Here is a 17734-nt window from a genome sequence, read left to right as displayed (position 1 = left end):
TCTTAGAGTCGTAGATAAAGTAATGTTGTGTTTCTCTGGTGTTATGTGGAGGAAACACATTTTTCCCACAGTATTAACCCTTCCTGTCTATCAGGTCCCCGTGATAATTATTATTTTACAAGGAGTTTTTCTTCTCCCTATATGTGAGGGTCTAAGGGTGTGAGGGTCTAAGGATAAAGGGTGTCACTTGCTGTACATACTAAAAAGCCCTTTGAGGCAAATTGTGTTTGTGATGTTGTTTGTGGGCTATATAAATAAATTGCCTTGACTTTTTGGTACAGAGTTAGGGCCAAGGAAGGTAGGGAATGCATTATTCTATAAATTACAGTCATATTAGTCTAACATGTATCCATTTTTCATTTTCTTAAGGTTCGATTTAGTCGTAGACACGGGTTTAAGGATGGAGTTGAGGGGCTAGGCCTGCACAACCTTTATACTTACTCCCCTACTCCTCACTCACCCACCCTCCCTCCTTCCTGTCCACTCTCTGTTTGAGGACTGAGGTTTTCCACTAGATATTCTCTGGACAGAGTCGTGCCAGTCGTGCTCTCGACTATATAGCAGAGAGACAGAGTAAGGGAGGGAGGAGGAGGAGCTGCAGGGAAGGGAGGGGTGGGGGTTAGTCACGACTTGAGAGAGGAATGGGTAAAAAGGAGGAGGGGGAAGAGGGGAAGATGGGAGAGGCTCAATGATGCTGAAGAAGGAGAGATGGAGGGCGAGGTAGTTGAAGATCAGTGGTAAGGATTGATTTCTATGAACTATCACTGACATCGTCATTTGTCATGGCTGACAAAACGGACTGAATGAAAACAGATTTTAGCCACTTAATGAAAGACAAAGAACAAATTATCCGCCTGCTTCAGTTTATGAAATCTTAAGAATAGTTTTGCTGCAGTACCTAATGCAGACAGCAGTTTCTTGCTGGAAACTGTAGTTTAATTGCTAGCTCTCCAAAGACCTACACCAAACTCCATAAAAGAAAGTCACTCTAGTCTCACATGGGTTGGATTTGTGGCTGTCCTTGGGATTGGAGGTCCCAGGTCTCTCCTTCCTTGAGAAAAAAACAAAAAAAAACTGCTTTCCAGCCACATCTATTAACAATCCCTGCACACACATGTGCAATATCGTACACAGCCTGCTTCAAAATGCATTACTTCATATTGATGCAGTTGTTGGAGGTTAGGTTGCCTTTCTGTGTTCTCGTCTACCACCGGCAATCACACCCCCTGTCTGGGCCGGTGGCCTCACAACACGCAGTGAGAAATTAAAATACAAATTAAACCACAGGAGGAGCATGATAGACCCCATCCTGCTCCAGAGAGGCATCTCATCAATCACTCTGCATGTCCATAATTCTCAAAATGGATGAAGCTTGGCACAACCAGGACCTTTCCAAGAGCAAACGATGGGGACGTCTGTAGGAAACCATGCACCGCTGATCACCTGTCCTATACCATTCACTAGGAGACTGCTCAGGGTTGAGGGAGGGCTGAATGCAAAACCTGTTCCACAGTGCTCAGGACCTCAGACTGGGCCAAAGGTTCAACCTTGCAACATGACAAGGACCCAGTCAGAGTCCTGACTTGAACCCTACCGAAAAGACGGTCCCCATTCAGCCTCACCAAGCGTGAGTGCATTTGCGAAGAAGAATGGCAGAACATCTCCCAATGGAAGTGTGCAAAGCTTGCATTATAGTTACACTGAAAGACTCAAGGCTGTAATTGCTGCCAAAGGTGCTTCAACTAAGTACTGAGTGAATGGTCTGAATACTTCCATTTTCATTTTTTCTTTTTAACAAATGCACACACATTTCTAAAATTCAGTTTTCAGTATGTGTCACTGAGTGTAGTTTAAAAAACAAGTGAACAACAGAATGAAGCAAAAAGGCGAAGGGGCTCTGAATACTACTTTCTGTATATTTACACAACAGTGGTGTGTGGGTGAGCTGGACAGGTTAGGGCACATTAAAGACACACCGTACATAAACACTGCTTTCATCTGTCGTGCTGCATATTGATCAGCCTTCCAGCGATGTGTTTCTGTAGGTCACTGGTTCCCATTACATCAGCATTCTGTACAAACCGTTCCTTGCACCTCTCCCATGTTCGCTGCTTTCACCCCCGGCTCAATCACCCGCTCAATTTATGGCTGAGAGCCAAATTACTCATCCACTGTCTACATGCAGGCCTTATTAACCCGAGGGTCATCCACTTGTGAGGTGTGAGACGAGGTCTGGTATAAACATCCCGCACAGCCCTGAATTAAATATTTGATATGGTTGAAATCATCTTCAAGTCAAAGTGTACTTATTTATTACTCAGTAATGTCGTACCGTCACCAAAGATAAGGATGCCATTTATTTTTTGATTGCATGCTTTATCAAAGTAGACATAGTCTCCAAATCTGGAGATTGAGGACAATGTCCAAGTGCATGAAGCTTGTATTCTCTTGAATGATGTTTAGGGGCTGACTTCACTGGTTTATATGCAAGTCTGTGAGATATTTGAGTGATATTTATTTATTTTATTTATTGATGGTTTATTTGACATGGACAGTGCACATTAATGAACATACAATGTAAATGTGCCAGAATTAGCCGAAATGGCTATTTTACATCTCTTGTCCATGGACCGATGTTAACAGGTCAGATGCATACTAAAAGAAGCAAAATCATAAAAGAACACATACAACATGCAAGAAGAGAAGGGTCAGTAAATATAGGGAAAAACGAAAAAAAAGAAAAAAGAACTTTGTCTTCCATTTTGTAAATGATGGTCCCATTTAGAGAGACAAATTGTACGTATATGTTGGGGCATTGCTTCTGTGTGATTGAAAGCATGCACTGTCCAACACTTTGCATGGTTGCAGGTGCAGGTGAATGTGCAGTAGACAAACTTGCAGTCAGGTCCACCCTCGCTCTTCCAAATGTGGTTACTTTTGCTTTAAAGTAGTCGAGGCGGCAAAGGCCAAAATACTGAGGCAAGATCAGAAACTTGTGGCCGACGTCACAATGTGTTGACACTGGTATTTATTTAAACGGACCAATAACGATCATCCAAAATGGTCAGATGATTGCAGAGTAAGTGTGGTGTGTTTTGTCAGTTAAATCCAATTAATTGTATTCTCATTCATTTTCAGTCACATTCAAACACGCCTGAACACACATTTGATATCAACTTGCTTTTTTATATCTGCCTTTTGACTTCACTCCGTAGGTGTGTGTGTGTGTGTGTGTGTGTGGGTGTGTGTGTGTGGGTGTGTGTGTGTGTGTCCATGGCCATTTTTTTTTACATCAATGAAGCTTTGCTACCTTTTAATTACCAAGAGCGGCGTCACATTTTGTTGGTGGCTGGGTTGTCGGTGGTTCTGCTGAGCCAGGCACCGGTGACAGATGGTGGCAGGTTAAAGAGTCAATTCAATTTTCTTCAACAGAGTTTCCACCTGAACATGGTGGACCATTTCACCCGAAAAGGACCAAAAAACATATGTTCCAACTCAACAAATGTGTACTTTATTGCTGCTATTCTGGGCTAAACACCTGGCTGGAAGGTTTTTGGGTGGCAGAGTTAGGATGTGGGACTTTAACCAGCGAGTTTCGCTGAAAAATGTTTGGTTTGACAGCTGGGCGTTGCTAAGATGCTCTAAAGAAAGCAAAGTACACTGAAGTGGCGAGCAGAACACGCAGCACAACATTGAATTTCAATGGGTAACATGCTAATTAACTTGAATAAATGAAGTTCAATTTGTCTTTGACAAAAATTAGGACAGCACATTAAAAAGAGCAAGGGAATTGTCGTACCTAAGCATCACAAACTTACCAAATAACATCAAAAAACATACTTTAAAATTTACACTATATGAGAAAACTATATTTTCTAGGATAAAATATTAGAAAAAGATATGGATATGGTAATAATCAAATATTCTGATGTCTGAATAAAACAAGCAACAAGCATTTATAGGTCCAATTCACAGGCATCTCTTCAAAATATGGGTTCTTGTGAGAATATTGTCATATAGCTATATAATGAGCTCTGGTCTTCAGTTGACATGGACAGATCAAGTGTTTTATTTGGATTCATTTGACACACACGAAGCATTCCTTAAAATAATAATTTCTGGCTTAAATATATCATTCATTGTTTGAGTGTATGGATCCTCCGTTCCCTGATGACGTATGAAGGCTCTTTTGTACAATGCACCATCCTGTCCGATATTATTGAAATCAGATTGTTGATGAGCTGCTCTGGGATTTTCCTCTTGTTGAATTCGTATTGTTCAGTTCATGTGAACATTTGTCAGCCTTGTCAAACCTGCTGATTGTCACTGACCTTTGACCTGCCTGTGAATGGCTTCCAATCAGCTCTGGATAGTAGCTTCTGTGTTTAGCAAGTGTTTGTTGTCAAACTGTGACAACATTCACATTCACCTTTATTTTAAATAATGATTTTTTTAGCCATAACTTGGAAATAAAACCACAAGTACCTAAAAATTATTCATTTTCTACCACTTTATCACAGGGTCACAGGGAGCTTGAGCCAACATCAACATCTCATGTGGTTCTATTGTTTGTCTTCTTTGCAGTCGGTTGCTTAGTAGCGGAATAAACTTCACACCCGATAGAGCCGGGGTGAAAAGTAACTGTCTTTACTTAGACATTGTGTTTTTTTTTTTTGTTTAGCAGTGCTTTGCATTCAGAGTTTTCATAGTAAAATGAGACCGATAGTGCTTACAATTTTTAATGCATGAAAACTCCGGCGATGTGATAAAACCCGACCTCAAGGTAGCAAAAGAAAAATGTTTTACAGCTGCTAAAATAGATGTTGCGGTTGTGCTGTTGTGATTAAATGTAGTACTTTATTCATTCAAAATGAACTATTGCCCCCCCGAATATAATACAGTGACGGATTATGCCTGAAACAAAATGCATTTGTTGTAGTTTAGCTGTGTGAGGACATTATTTCTAGGAGACAGTTTTTGCAGAAGAAGGGAGGAAAAGAACAAAGCATCGCTCGCCGTTGTGTACTTGGTTTCGCTCTATTTATGCCTCAAAACACAAATGATCTCGATGCCATGAAAACAGAATCAAAATGTGATCAAGAGAAGCAGGAAGACAGATGGAGATAGAGTCGGTGCGGTGATATTTAATAAAAAGAAGAGAAGGAAAAAGACCGAGGTGATTTGATCAGATGCTGCAACGGCAAACAATTCCACCGTCATCTGCTCCAATGACTGTCGAAATCTGACTATAATCTTGTTTAATGTTTTCTTTTTTTTTTTTTTACCAGTTGTGTCTGCACAGAAGAAGTGAATGGCATTAAAGTCAAAGCACATTCAAACACTGACAGTCACTGATGCACAGATCTGTAAGACTGAGAGAGAGAGACAGATAAGGGAGTGTGTGTGTGTGTGTGTGAGTGAAGATGTGTGAATTGGCAAGTAACAGAGAATCGTGAGGATGAAAGGGATGGAAGTTGAGCCGGGAAGATGTTTAATGAGAGCGAGGTGAGTGAGAGACATTGAAGAGGGATGGGAAAGAGAGAGAGAGATGGACAGATGATGGCAGGTATAGGTGGAGAGCAAGCTGTTCCGTCAGATAAGATCAAACAAGCCTTTATGTGAGGGGATTTGAAGGCAGAGTCGCGCAACATCACACATCTCCTCTGGCAAAAAGGGAAAAATCACAAAAAAACACAACCTAAATTATGATTCCTTTCCTGACCTCCCTCTCTGATTGATCTCCGCTAATCTTTGTCCACCATCTCAGTCACTGTATGTTATCCCTACATGTCCCTTTTTTAGTTATTTTGGTCCTTCCCTCCCCTCCCATCTTAATCTCTGGAGATTGTGTTTTTCATTTTTAGCCAGGAAACCTGTGCTGCCTCACTGTTCCTCTCCATTGGGAGGGAAAAAAAAAAAATAATTCCATCTCCCATTAGAAAAACAAGCTTTTGGATGTTAATCAAGATGAATCTGTCTGGAGATGACACTATCAGTGGAGAATCTTGATTGTTCACTGAGCACATATAGGAGCCAGTGGAGTGTTTGAAAGCAGAGATGAGGCGCTCTAAAACTTCGTATCTTGTTTCTGTGGGGAAAAGTGGAAGGAAGCATTTTACCTGTGATGACAGTGGTGGATTACAGAGATTACATCCTAATGGAACAAATTACACAGATATGTGATAAGAGTGACTGATATGGAGTCGTGTCGAAGGAGGAGTTTTTATCACTATTTGCTTCATTTGGTTCAAAGCGGCGGGAAAAGTAGAGGTTGAGCGACGGCAGACTTTTAAAGAATAACGATAGTTTGAGGCGTGAAGAAGCTGATCGTCGCCTATACTTCTTATTCCCCCCAGATGAATGTCAATCAATGTCACAAAATTCCAAGAAAATTTGCAATAACAATAAGGCTGTTACAAAAATAATGGACGCTAATCAATAATTGGTTTTGAAAGTAAAATATAAATATAGATTGACGTATCGGTGAAGGTCAGTTGGCTGTAGGCGACTGGAGTAGTTGCTTACAGCCTATAATTGAAGATAGATTGGTGTACAGTATATTTACTGTATCAGTGTAAATGCATGGTTGTCAAGTTTTCCAGCTTTAGCTCCCAGACAGTGGAGGTAGTTTCTCCAGGGATAAAGATGGAGCTACTAACACTTTTTACTGGTAGATGATCAAGACATGGACACTCAGCTTGATGAGTCTGGGCATTCATTTCTTCCCACTGGCAGAACATTACACATTAGTGCCTTACTTTGAAGTCCCCGGCTTCTCATGATTCACACACTCACGACTGCAAAGCTCCCTCTTGCACTCGACCACTTGCTCATGAAGTTGCAGTAGCAGACTGTGCGTCTCTCAGGTGACTCAGGAGAAACTGACAATCAGGGAGTGGATCAGCAGGTGAACGCACGTTAGCCAGAACTGGTGAAGCCTCTTCAATAAGAGGTGAAACGTCTTAACTTAACAGCTAACTCGTCACAATGACCTGGAGGACTGAGAACCTTCACAGACAGAACACAAAACATATTCTAACAGTATTTTCAGTATCTTTTTGCTCTAAATTCTGCCAGAAATTGTAATATTCCTGTATCTTCAGTGTAAGAGAAGCTCTGCAAATCTACGGTAATACATTGAAATGTGAGTGTGAGTGTGTCAGAGAGACTTCGCTTCATATTTACAATGTCAAAATGTCATTTGAAATGAAACAACATATTTTACTGCAACAAATCAAACCAAATCAATTTGAGAAGCACACTCCTGAATAACAATATGATGTACAAAAAGGTACAAAACTGACCAATGTTGTATCCTGGATTGTGTTGATGTACTGTATATATAGTATTATGTATTAGAATATTATTTTAAGTTAAAACTTAACACATTTACAGATTACTTAAATTTTGCACACTTTAATGTGCACACTTCTGACCTGGAAATCACCAAATCATTATTAATTGCACTGTAAATGACGCCGTGTTGGCACATGAGGCAGTTTCTGTTTGTGTTGTCTGTCAGTGCGTCACTTCAGGTTGGCACATGCAGCAAATGCTGCCTCTTCTGTGGTGGAGTTTGGATTGATGGAGTGAATGCTGTGCAGAAGCAGCCCAAATTTGACATCATCGGTAGCTGATTTGTTGTTTCTGGTTCCACAGAATTACTCACCATGTGATCTTTGAGCTGTCTGAAAAGCTTTTGTTTTCTATTTTTGTCTTGCAGGTGGTCAGTAGCTGCTTTCCTGGTGGTCAGGAGTTGTGTTACCAGATGCTATTGACCTGAGGTAAGCTCATGTACACGTCGTATGCATGTACACAAATGTGTGTATTTGTTACTTTGCTCACTCTTGAACTTTTGCAGCAGAAACAAAATAGTGTATATTTTAGGGCTTTATTTTCTCCTTGATAATTAGGACAACACAGAATTCCCTTAATGTTACATTGGCCTGCAGCCAGCATGTGTAATTAAACCAAAAATTACAAGAACTCCTGATTAATTCAGCTAAGCTGAGAAAGATGTGGTTTAAAGCAGTGTATCTCAAACTTTATCAGACCAAGGACATAAAAAAAACACTCACGGACCAGCTAACTCAAAATAGCCCCAAAACAATATGCCAACTTCACCACTTCATAAATTACAACCTCCTAAATTGAACTGGGTGATTTGATATTGAAAACAACACATATGTCGCACGCAGTTTGAGAAACACTGACATTTTAAATTTTAAAACAAGATATTGAATTGAATTGAATTGAATTGAATATACTTTATTAATCCCTTGCGGGAAATTCCTTCGTCACAGCGCTCCAGTGTACAAAGGTAACGAATCTTATAGCAGCAATTTTGAAGATTACAAAGTCAAAAACTATAAGAATAAGTAAGTAAGAATAAAACAAAGAATAAAATTAAAAAGTTACAAGAATACGAATAAAATAAGAATAAATTTACACAGTAATAAATTTACACAGTAAATATGTTACTTGCTTGTCATCTTGCGGACCACCAGTGGTCCGGGGACCACACTTTGGTTTAAAGGAATGCTTCAAAGATTTGCATTTAGCTTTGTATCACTACAACGCTAATTCCGCAGTTTTTAGACCGACTCGTAGTGGGGCAGGACCTCATTCCCAGAATGTAAACAGTATCCGCCATCTTTGCTAGCAGTTATGCTAACAGGACCAAGTGTCACTGGTGGGCACGTAACAAAGAAAAGAATATAAGATATTTCTCAACTCAGAGGAAACTGAGGTTAGGAAGCACAATTTTTTCAAAAATACTACCCCTATTCTAGTAAAACAAAGCTTAATGCAAATTGGTGAAATATTCCTTTAAGAAGCACTGAGTCAAGCTTTGGCATCTTTTGGCATTCAGTGTCTTTGCTAGTCTTTGGGGTTAGGGTGTTTTTTTTACTAATATATCGTTCCATCAAAGAGCAAAACCAATATTTTGAATTAGTCTCGACTAAATCCATAATATTCAGGGTGGAATCCAAATATGACAGCCATGCCAGGCTTGAGTTGTGACTGTGGTTGGAGGTGGGGGAAGGTCAAACAAGCCACAAAGCATTTACAAGCTACAGTATGTTGGGAGAAAATCCAATCCACAACAAACAGGGTGTTTTGCAATGGAAGGCAGAACATTGCAGAAGTGGAAATCTAACCACCTGGCAAGGTAATCACTGATTCCTGGAATTAATCAGCAAACCCATCAGACCCCCACAGTTACAGTATTTGTTGTGAGGCGCGGAGGAGTAACAATCTGGCTAATATCCAGCAGCTAAAGTGGAATTTGGGCAGTGATGTGTTTAATTACCCAAATAACGTTTTTTATAGACACTGTGGAGCATTGTCATCATCTGCGTGAACTGATTCAACTCACCTCAAAACAGACATAATTATACCAAATCAAACAAGACGAGGAACAAATGAATTGAAGTTGAAGTGACATTTAGCATGAAATGATAAATGTAAGAAAACACTGAAAAACAAAAAAAGTGTCAGAGGAAGAAGGAAACCCTTCATAATGGAGCTGCGTGACAACTTTACAGATGTAACTGTGGGATTTATTTTACTTCACTCACTTGGTCAAACTCATTGGCAGGAGCTCAATTTTAAGGATTAAGCAAAGGTAGAAAGATTAATGTCTTAGCATTGCACCAAAAACGCAACGATATAACCCAAACCCAATCTGGATGATCGGTCTGTTTGGTCTCTTACTCATACTCAATCTGAAATGAGATTGAGATGCAGTCAGACAGAAGTGGGTGAATACCTGTGTTCATTAACCTGGGAATGAATGCTGAAGTAACACATTCCCACACTTTTCTTTGTACAGTGTGCATGGTCTATTGGACTCATTTCAATAGCCTGGGAATAGAGAGAAAATATACTATAATATTATAATAACTAATTTAGTCTAATCTCACTGATAGTAGTCCACCTCACTGATGTGGCAATTATGAGTAAAGAGGTCTTTAAGGGAAGAAAAAGACTGAGTACAGTGTGCTGAGTAACATTTGCCTTTTAATTATTATCCAAGCACATTCAATTTAATTCAGTTTTATTAGTGTAGTGCTAAATTACACAAGACAAACTTACATTATCTCAAGGCACTTTGCATTTTTAGGTCAAGGCCTTACAACAGTTTTTACAATGAGCTTTTTTGTCACTGTATGGGGAGGGGAAAAAAAAAACTGCAACTGCAACTTAAAGATGCACTATCCTTCCACGTCCAAAAGCCGCTTGGATCAGAGTGAGAGCCAACAGTGGATATCAATTAATCCTAACCCAGATATTTCTCATAACCCTAACCTCAGTCCTATCCTGGCCCCTAACCCTAATCTCAATCTCTGACACCCCTCATCTACTCGGAGCATCTAAAAATATGTCTAGCCAGTGGGTTGGAGTGAATTTCAGTGTCTCTTTCAGTCTGGAGGAGAAAAAAAAAAAGAAAAAGAGTTGGAAGAGGAGGCAGAAGTAGGACAAGGATAAGAGGAGAAAAGATGGAAAAGAGAAGGGAAAGAGGGAGTTGTAGAAGTGGAGGTAAAATACGTGGAAGAGATACAAGAAACTATCTATGTGATACACAAATTACAAATAACTTTGATTTTGACAATTTTGCTCTTGTGAAAATGATTATATTTGGAGTCGTGTTTGCGGAGGTTGATGATGTGCTTTCCATATTTAATGCACTCATAGGCTAACATCCTTGTGCATATGTGAATGGATGTTCTGATGGAGCCTGTGGGCTGCAGGAGTTCACCGTCTCTTTCAAGGACAGCCATAACTGTACTGATACATATATCCATCCGAGGACAGCATGAAAAGGGACAGACATCAAAATTGAAATACCCTCTGCCTGCATGCGTCATTCATCTGCTTATGGTTAAGGCATGATTTCCAACTGAAGTGATGCAGTTGGAGCCAAACTGGCAAATGTACTCCGTACTATGTATAATATATTCTGTAAAGATAGAAATGTTACACAGAATACGGTGACTGAAACGCCTCTGCTGGAGACAATATGCTCATTTTAACGATGCATTCTAACAGGAATCTTGCTGGCCCTCTCTGCTCCTGGAGACTTATGCTTTTCTTCTTCCCTGCTCTGTTCATCCATCCGTTCTCTCTTCCAGCCAATTTGCAGCTTTTCCTCAGCCTCTCTCGGTTCCACTTGCTCGATCATCCCTCCTCTATCCGCCTATGTTTTTTTTCTTGCCATCCCTTAGACTATCACTCTGTCTCTCCCACGCATCATCTTGACTGTCTCCTCCAGTTTCCCGATTTGTTTTGTCTCTCAGACTTTTGCTCCCATTCTTTCATTCTCCCTCCTCTCGGCTGATCAGCGCTTCCAGCCCTGGTGTTTGAAGTGTAAATGTATCCAGCAGGACTCTTTGGCTAATGAAGCGGTGGGGGCCGCCTTAAACACTGTCACTGACACAGAAAGAAAGATAAAGAGGAGAAGATAAAAAACTGAGGGGGAAAAAAAGCTGGAACTCCATTTTAACTGGATTAAAAAAGAGGAGGCTGCATTGTTATGTTTGAAGCTTAACTGAACCAGACCAAAACCCAACAGTGGTTTGAGTTAACCTAAGCTTGATGCCGTAATGTGACCTGCATTGGGTTTGTGTTACCACGTCCCTGACACACAGATATTTCCATGCCTTTTGATTGTTTTCCCTGTTTACAGACACATTCTCGACCATAAAACGTAAAAAAAGAAAATAGTCAAGTTGACCCGTTGGGTTTCACTGGGTTATAACACTCTTGTGTGTCAATGAGGAACAATGACAAAGTAAAACAGCATGAAGCTCTTTATTTGGCTTGTTTAAGCCTAATTTTAGTTAAAATTTGCATCAGTAAAGACGTTAGACACAAGAACAGAATAAAATACTTGGTAATATTTGATATCTGACAGCTAAAAGAAAGAAAGATTTTGCCTGATTAAACACATGCATAATTAATATTACCTTTAATTAAACTTCATTGTCGCTAAGCCGTACATTTTTTTTTTTCATACAGTGTTTCTCAGAGATCCCATTCAAGAGACTGGGCTCTTTTTATAGGTGGGATAATCACAATGGCTGAGTTCCATAGGAAATGTTCCTTTTTTTAACGTCCACCTCTGACAGTCTTTTCCGTTTGATACAAACAACAAACTGTTCTGCAATTCTTCACGTTTTCTCAACCATCTCTTAAAACTGTCACTACTGTCACTACTTACATTAATTCGTGAACAATCAACTGAAATAGATCTTTGTTCCCGCTGAAAATTAGGAAAATCATGTGTAAAGAAATGCAAGAGGACAGAAAAAGACAAATATTGCCAGCATCCTAAAAACAATGCAACAGTGGGATGTTGGCATTTAAAACACTTAAACTATACCATCCTATTACATAACAGGATGGGTATACTAAAGCTAAAATTTAAAAATTCAAATGTCATTGTCAATAAAGAAGCAGCCCTGAAGTGGAAACATCACCCTGATGAACAAGATAATGATATTAGCTTCATCTAATCTGTGTGGTTACTAGTTTTTCTGTATCTTAAGGGCTTTATATGAATTTTGTGACACTATAACTAGTTTTGGAGCCAATTATGTTTCAGTGTTCAACTTACACAAGTGTCATTTGGAAATATGAAACCTTCAGTGCTCTCTTTTTCAGTTAGGCAGAAGACATGTTGGGGAATCAAAGTGAAATGGGAGGAGAGTGTGAAGAAAATGTGATGGAGAGTGAAGAAAATGTGATGGAGAGTGACGCTTTGGAAATGGAAAAAAAGGACCGGGAGGGAATGGACAGACTGATGAGAGGGTGAGCAAGAGGAGGAGATGTGCAGAACGCTGACAGATCTTGGTTCATAATGAAACCAGCCCTCATGGGGGGTGAAAGTGAGGCAGTGAGTGCATATAGAGACAAAACTTTCCGACAGAAGATGAAAGACAGCAACATGTTGTGATTTAAATGACAGGAATATGAAACGATAATAACTCCAACTTTATATGAGCATTAAGAGATTTCAGCGCAGACTAATAAAGGACGGGACTGTTTTTTTTCAGCAGACTCATTTTCATAAAAAAGAACTTTGGGGAAATATAGCGGCTGTCACAATTTATAGCTGAACTATACATTTCAACAATATAACTACTACTTAGTTCCATTAGTTATATACCGTCCAATAAAAATCCAATTTGTGCAAAACAAAAAGTTTTGAGTCTGCGTCCAATTACTGAATTTGTTCTGTGAGTCTGTAAAGGCTTCTATAAAATACAGTTGAACATACAGTAGCTTAACATTTGTAACGGCCAAGAAAAGAGAAGTAATAACTGCAACTACTGCAGCAGGCGGTGGTTCCTCCTGGTGCAAGTGTCCTTGATTTAAAATCTCCAATCTCGGATGAACCGAACTGACATAATGTTACCGAATGTGGCGGGAGAAGATCTCCTTGTCCTCCCATGAGCCGAAACACTGATTTAATCGATGGACTTTGGTGCAGAGACTGAGCGTTTTGTGACGCAACATACACTTCAGTTTCCTGTTAAAAAAAGGATAGTGTTAAGAAAGTACTCTTAAGATATTATACAAAGGCTGGTTTAGATTCACTTGACTGAGTCTTTTGTCAAGTGGCTGAAATCCATTTTGTGCCCTGAGGGTGTGCCTGCAGGTCTCTTTAAAAAAAAAAAACCCTGAACTGTCTCTTTAAAAAGCTCAGGTGTAACAAAACAGCTGGAGGTGGAGGCACAAGAAAGGGTTAAGTAGTAAGGGAAGAGACATTTTTCTGTCCTCCCTCAACTTTGGGGGAAATTTATATAGTCCGTAGCGTGCAACCTCTGAACCGAGGAAGGAAGGAATGGAGATGAGAAAGGAGGAAGATCAAGCAGATGCAATAAACAGCGGCTGCAAGAGGAGAGATGGTGGAGGAGAGTCAAGAAAGAGCAGAGCTGTGAAAGATTTGTGAACGCAATGAGGTGTAAAGCCGCGGGAGAAGTAGGGAGGGAGTGAGAGAGCGAGAGCTAGAGCGAGGCGGAGGACGACTTGAAGCCGTCAGAGAGTCAGAACGAATGTGAAGGACATGGAGCGAGGCAGAGGGGATAAAAGCACGACGATCGAACAGAGTAGAGAGAAACCAGAGGGATTGAGGAGAGTGCGTGAAGTCAGGAGCTGCCTGAAAAGTTATACAACTCAACCTTACTCCGCTCCTAACAAGGGGATTGTGGGGAAGGCAGTAAATTGGCCACATTACCAGTGTGTTCACACCTACTGCTGAGAGGAAGATCAAATATTTTAAGAGCTCGTGCTGCGCACAAATACTCCGATTTCTTTAATCTGCTGCCTCAGCAAGAATGTTTGGGGAAAGGGAGCGTTTGGAAACTATACCTTTAATAACATAGATAATAATAATAAAATATCACACTTTATATTACAGTTCAGAAATAACATTATAATAGTACGGTAACACAATTCTGCAGTTTTAGCCAAGGGGAAAGAGAACTTTGCTTGTGACCGACGGGTTCCTAGTTTGAGTCCCCCGCCAGGTCAAGGGCTGGGGTGCCCCTGAGCAAGGTACCCAATCCCCATTGCTCATTGTTAATGGACACCCTAAGTTGCCCCCAGCCACATCTAGTGTACTCCTTGTGCCAGTCCCAAGCCTGGATAGATGGGAGGATTGTGTCAGTGGAAGGGCATGTAACGTAAAACATGGCGACCTCTTGAAAGGCAGCAGCCAGAAAAAAAAACATACTTTTTATTTTAATGTGCATACGTGAGCTGTGGGTGATGTTGAATATGTGGGCTTTCTTTTAAGTCATTTTTTTAGGCAGTGCACATCTTATCTTGCCTGTTTCTACGGAAGTGTAGAACTGCCACAGGAAAGCCTTCTCTAGTTATAACCAGAAAGTTATGTGTTATAACGAGAAAGTTTTCTTGTTTGGGATGTGGTGTGGAGAAGCCTCTGTATACTCTGAGGTTGACAGCTGCAATAGCTGGAACATATACAGAGCCCCTCCCCCCCCTGCATACTGCAGCGACTGTGTGAATGACAAGTGATTATTGTGATGTTTACAGTTTAATCTTGTGCACTTTGTAGCAGTATCACAACTACATCGGGATGTATGTTAGACCTTTTTGAAGAACTGCTGCAACATTACGCTGAAAACGTTTCCTTATTGTTTTCTTTAGCTTTTGTATCATAAAGAATAGGACGGCAATGGCGTGATATGCATTGTTGAATGTTAAGAATCTGGTTCCTAAAAAACGTGACTTTGGCCCAGATTTAGAAAAGCCAGAATAGCGCTCAACTCATTCATCTCCCTAGAAGTCTTGCCGTCTATATGTGATGCTTTTCCACACGGCAACAGGGTTTTCACTGAAAAATAACAGATTAGTTGATGGCACAAAGAAAATTCATTATTTGTTATTTGCAAAACAATCAAGAAAATAGGGATGCATTTACCTGGTCTCTGACCAAACTGCTAATGACATGAAAGTCAGTTGAGGCGGAGAAAAAAAAGATTAGTTCATCGACATCTTCCAGGATTGTATAGTTAACTGCAGTAGTTTTAAATAAGTGTCCCAAATAATCCAATCCAATCAAAATTATTTCTAAAGCACATTTAAAAACAACATTGTTGACCAAAGTGCTGTACAGTTATAAAGCAAGCATTAAAAAAAAACATAAAACAATTCAAAACACACATAAAGGTGAGAGGCAAAAACATACACTGCACAAACTCACTGAGTGCTGAGCCGAATGCCAAAGCAAAGAGATTGGGTTTTTAAGAGAGACTTAAAAACAGGAAGTGATGAGGCCTGCCTAATGGGAAGTGGCAAACCATTCCATAATTTGGGAGCTGCTACAGCAAAGGAGCACAAAGCGGAAGTAGGTCAGCGAGGTAAGGTAAAGCAAGTCCATTAAGATGTTTGTGCACAAACATTAATAACTTAAAATGTATCCTGTGGTGTACTGGGAGCCAGAGGACGGAAGCCAAATTTGAGGAGATATGTTCATGTCTGTTAGTTCTTGTCAAAAGGCGTGCAACAGCATTCTAAACAAGTTCAAAGTGGGCAATGGCAGTCTGGCTAACACCAAGAGCACTACAATAATCCAGTAGAGCAGTTATGAAAACATTATTTTTTCAAGGTTGTGTCTCTGAACTTCAAACTTAAAACCAGAGTTCAATATTACACCCACATTTTTAACTATGGGTTTGTTCTAAAGGGCAAAAGGACCAAGATCAACGTCGGAGCCTGTGCCAAGTTTAGTACAGGGGAACATATATTTCTTCATAAAAATGGAACGGCATGCCATGTTTCCGAAAAATAATAGAGCCCAGGGGAAGTAGATACAATGAGAACAGGAGGGGCCCGAGGATTGAACCCTGCGGCACTCCATAGGGGACAGGTGCTGTGGAAGACTTCGATTCACCAATCTTCTCACAGAAGCTTCTATATCAGCCAAATAAAAACAAAACCATTCCAAGGTGGCCATTTTAATACCCACCCAATGCTCCAGACGAGAAAGGAGGATAGAATGATCTGTATTGAAAGCAGCAGTCAGGTCTAAGAATTACAGCATGAACGGAGGCCAGAAGAATACCATTTGAAACCTTTAAAAGAGCATATTCAGTAATGTGCAGTGTTAAAAAACCCAGATTGGAATACTTCAAAAATACCATTTCTGTTTTCTCCAAAGCGATGATACACTGTCACACTGTACATATTGGCATTGATTTAGTAATTCAAGTAGTCTCATAGTAAAAGCAAGGCCAAATGTGAAAACTCAAGGTGGCTTCCTTGTGATTTGTCATAATGGTGAAGGCAGAGTATAGAAGACGGTGTGGTACGTCGCCACGCTCGAGCAGACATCTGCAACATTGGTGGACAGTGGCCTTTGTAAGCAGCTGTGGAATATGTCTCAATCACGGTCAGCCTTGGAGCCGTAGAAGTCGTTCTTTCTCCTCTCCCGCGTACACTTTACACTCGAAGCACGTCTTCAGAACATGTACGCGTGTATTCAAATTCACAATAGCAATGTGTGATACTCGCTGTGAACGCTGCTGTTATTTGTGATGCAGTTGCTGGAGCAGGCTTTTTGTTATTGCTCTTATCTCCTCTATATGAGCTGTTCACGTGAAGAGGACTCGTGGAACAAATTGACCGCCCCTCAGCCCTTCTCTGGGCCTCATTTATTTGCCTCTTGTGCACAGACTCTGTTCAGATTAACAAAAAAAAAACCCTCACAAGACTCGCATCACATGTCACATATTGTTATCTTTATGAAAAATACCAGGGGTAGGGAAGTCTTATTACAGAAAATGTCCTCTCACACAAAGGCCTGGAACATTAAAATGACTAACAAGTGAATATATGTTTAAATATTTGCATCTTCTGACTATAATATAGTATAATGTGTAATGAAGTAATGTTTTAATGTCCACATTTAATCAAAGAGATCACAGTATTAGATAAAAAAAAAAGGTCTCTTCCTCGTGTCAGGTGACAGATTAAACAGGCCTACATGGCAAATATTGTAATATAAAGCACTTAAGATGCACATGGATTGAATATTAAACTAAAGTGCTTGATTTTAGGCAAATTGAGTAAATTCATTTATTGAAATTTTGAATGTTTTTATAGAGAAAATGTGAGTTGACTTTTCTTACCTTTTCTCTGATTATTATTCTTCCCTCACTATTCATCAGGCTGAAATAGTGAAACAGTGGTTCAGAGATCATGA

General features: G+C 40.1%; 1 protein-coding gene across 1 annotated transcript in view; it reads left to right on the top strand.

The window, feature by feature from the left end:
* Positions 1-17734, top strand: part of LOC131467583 (protein phosphatase 1 regulatory subunit 29-like) — a 228848-nt gene that overhangs the window by 117547 nt on the left and 93567 nt on the right. Inside the window, exon 3 of the mRNA XM_058641573.1 lies at positions 7724-7784. The gene's annotated coding sequence lies outside the window, so the exon portion shown is untranslated. The remainder of the gene's footprint in view (positions 1-7723; positions 7785-17734) is intronic.

Source organism: Solea solea, chromosome 10 (genome assembly GCF_958295425.1).
Source record: "Solea solea chromosome 10, fSolSol10.1, whole genome shotgun sequence".
NCBI lineage: Eukaryota > Metazoa > Chordata > Actinopteri > Pleuronectiformes > Soleidae > Solea > Solea solea.
The sequence above is the reverse complement of the archived record's forward strand: the minus strand, read 5'-3'. Positions and strand labels throughout refer to the sequence as shown.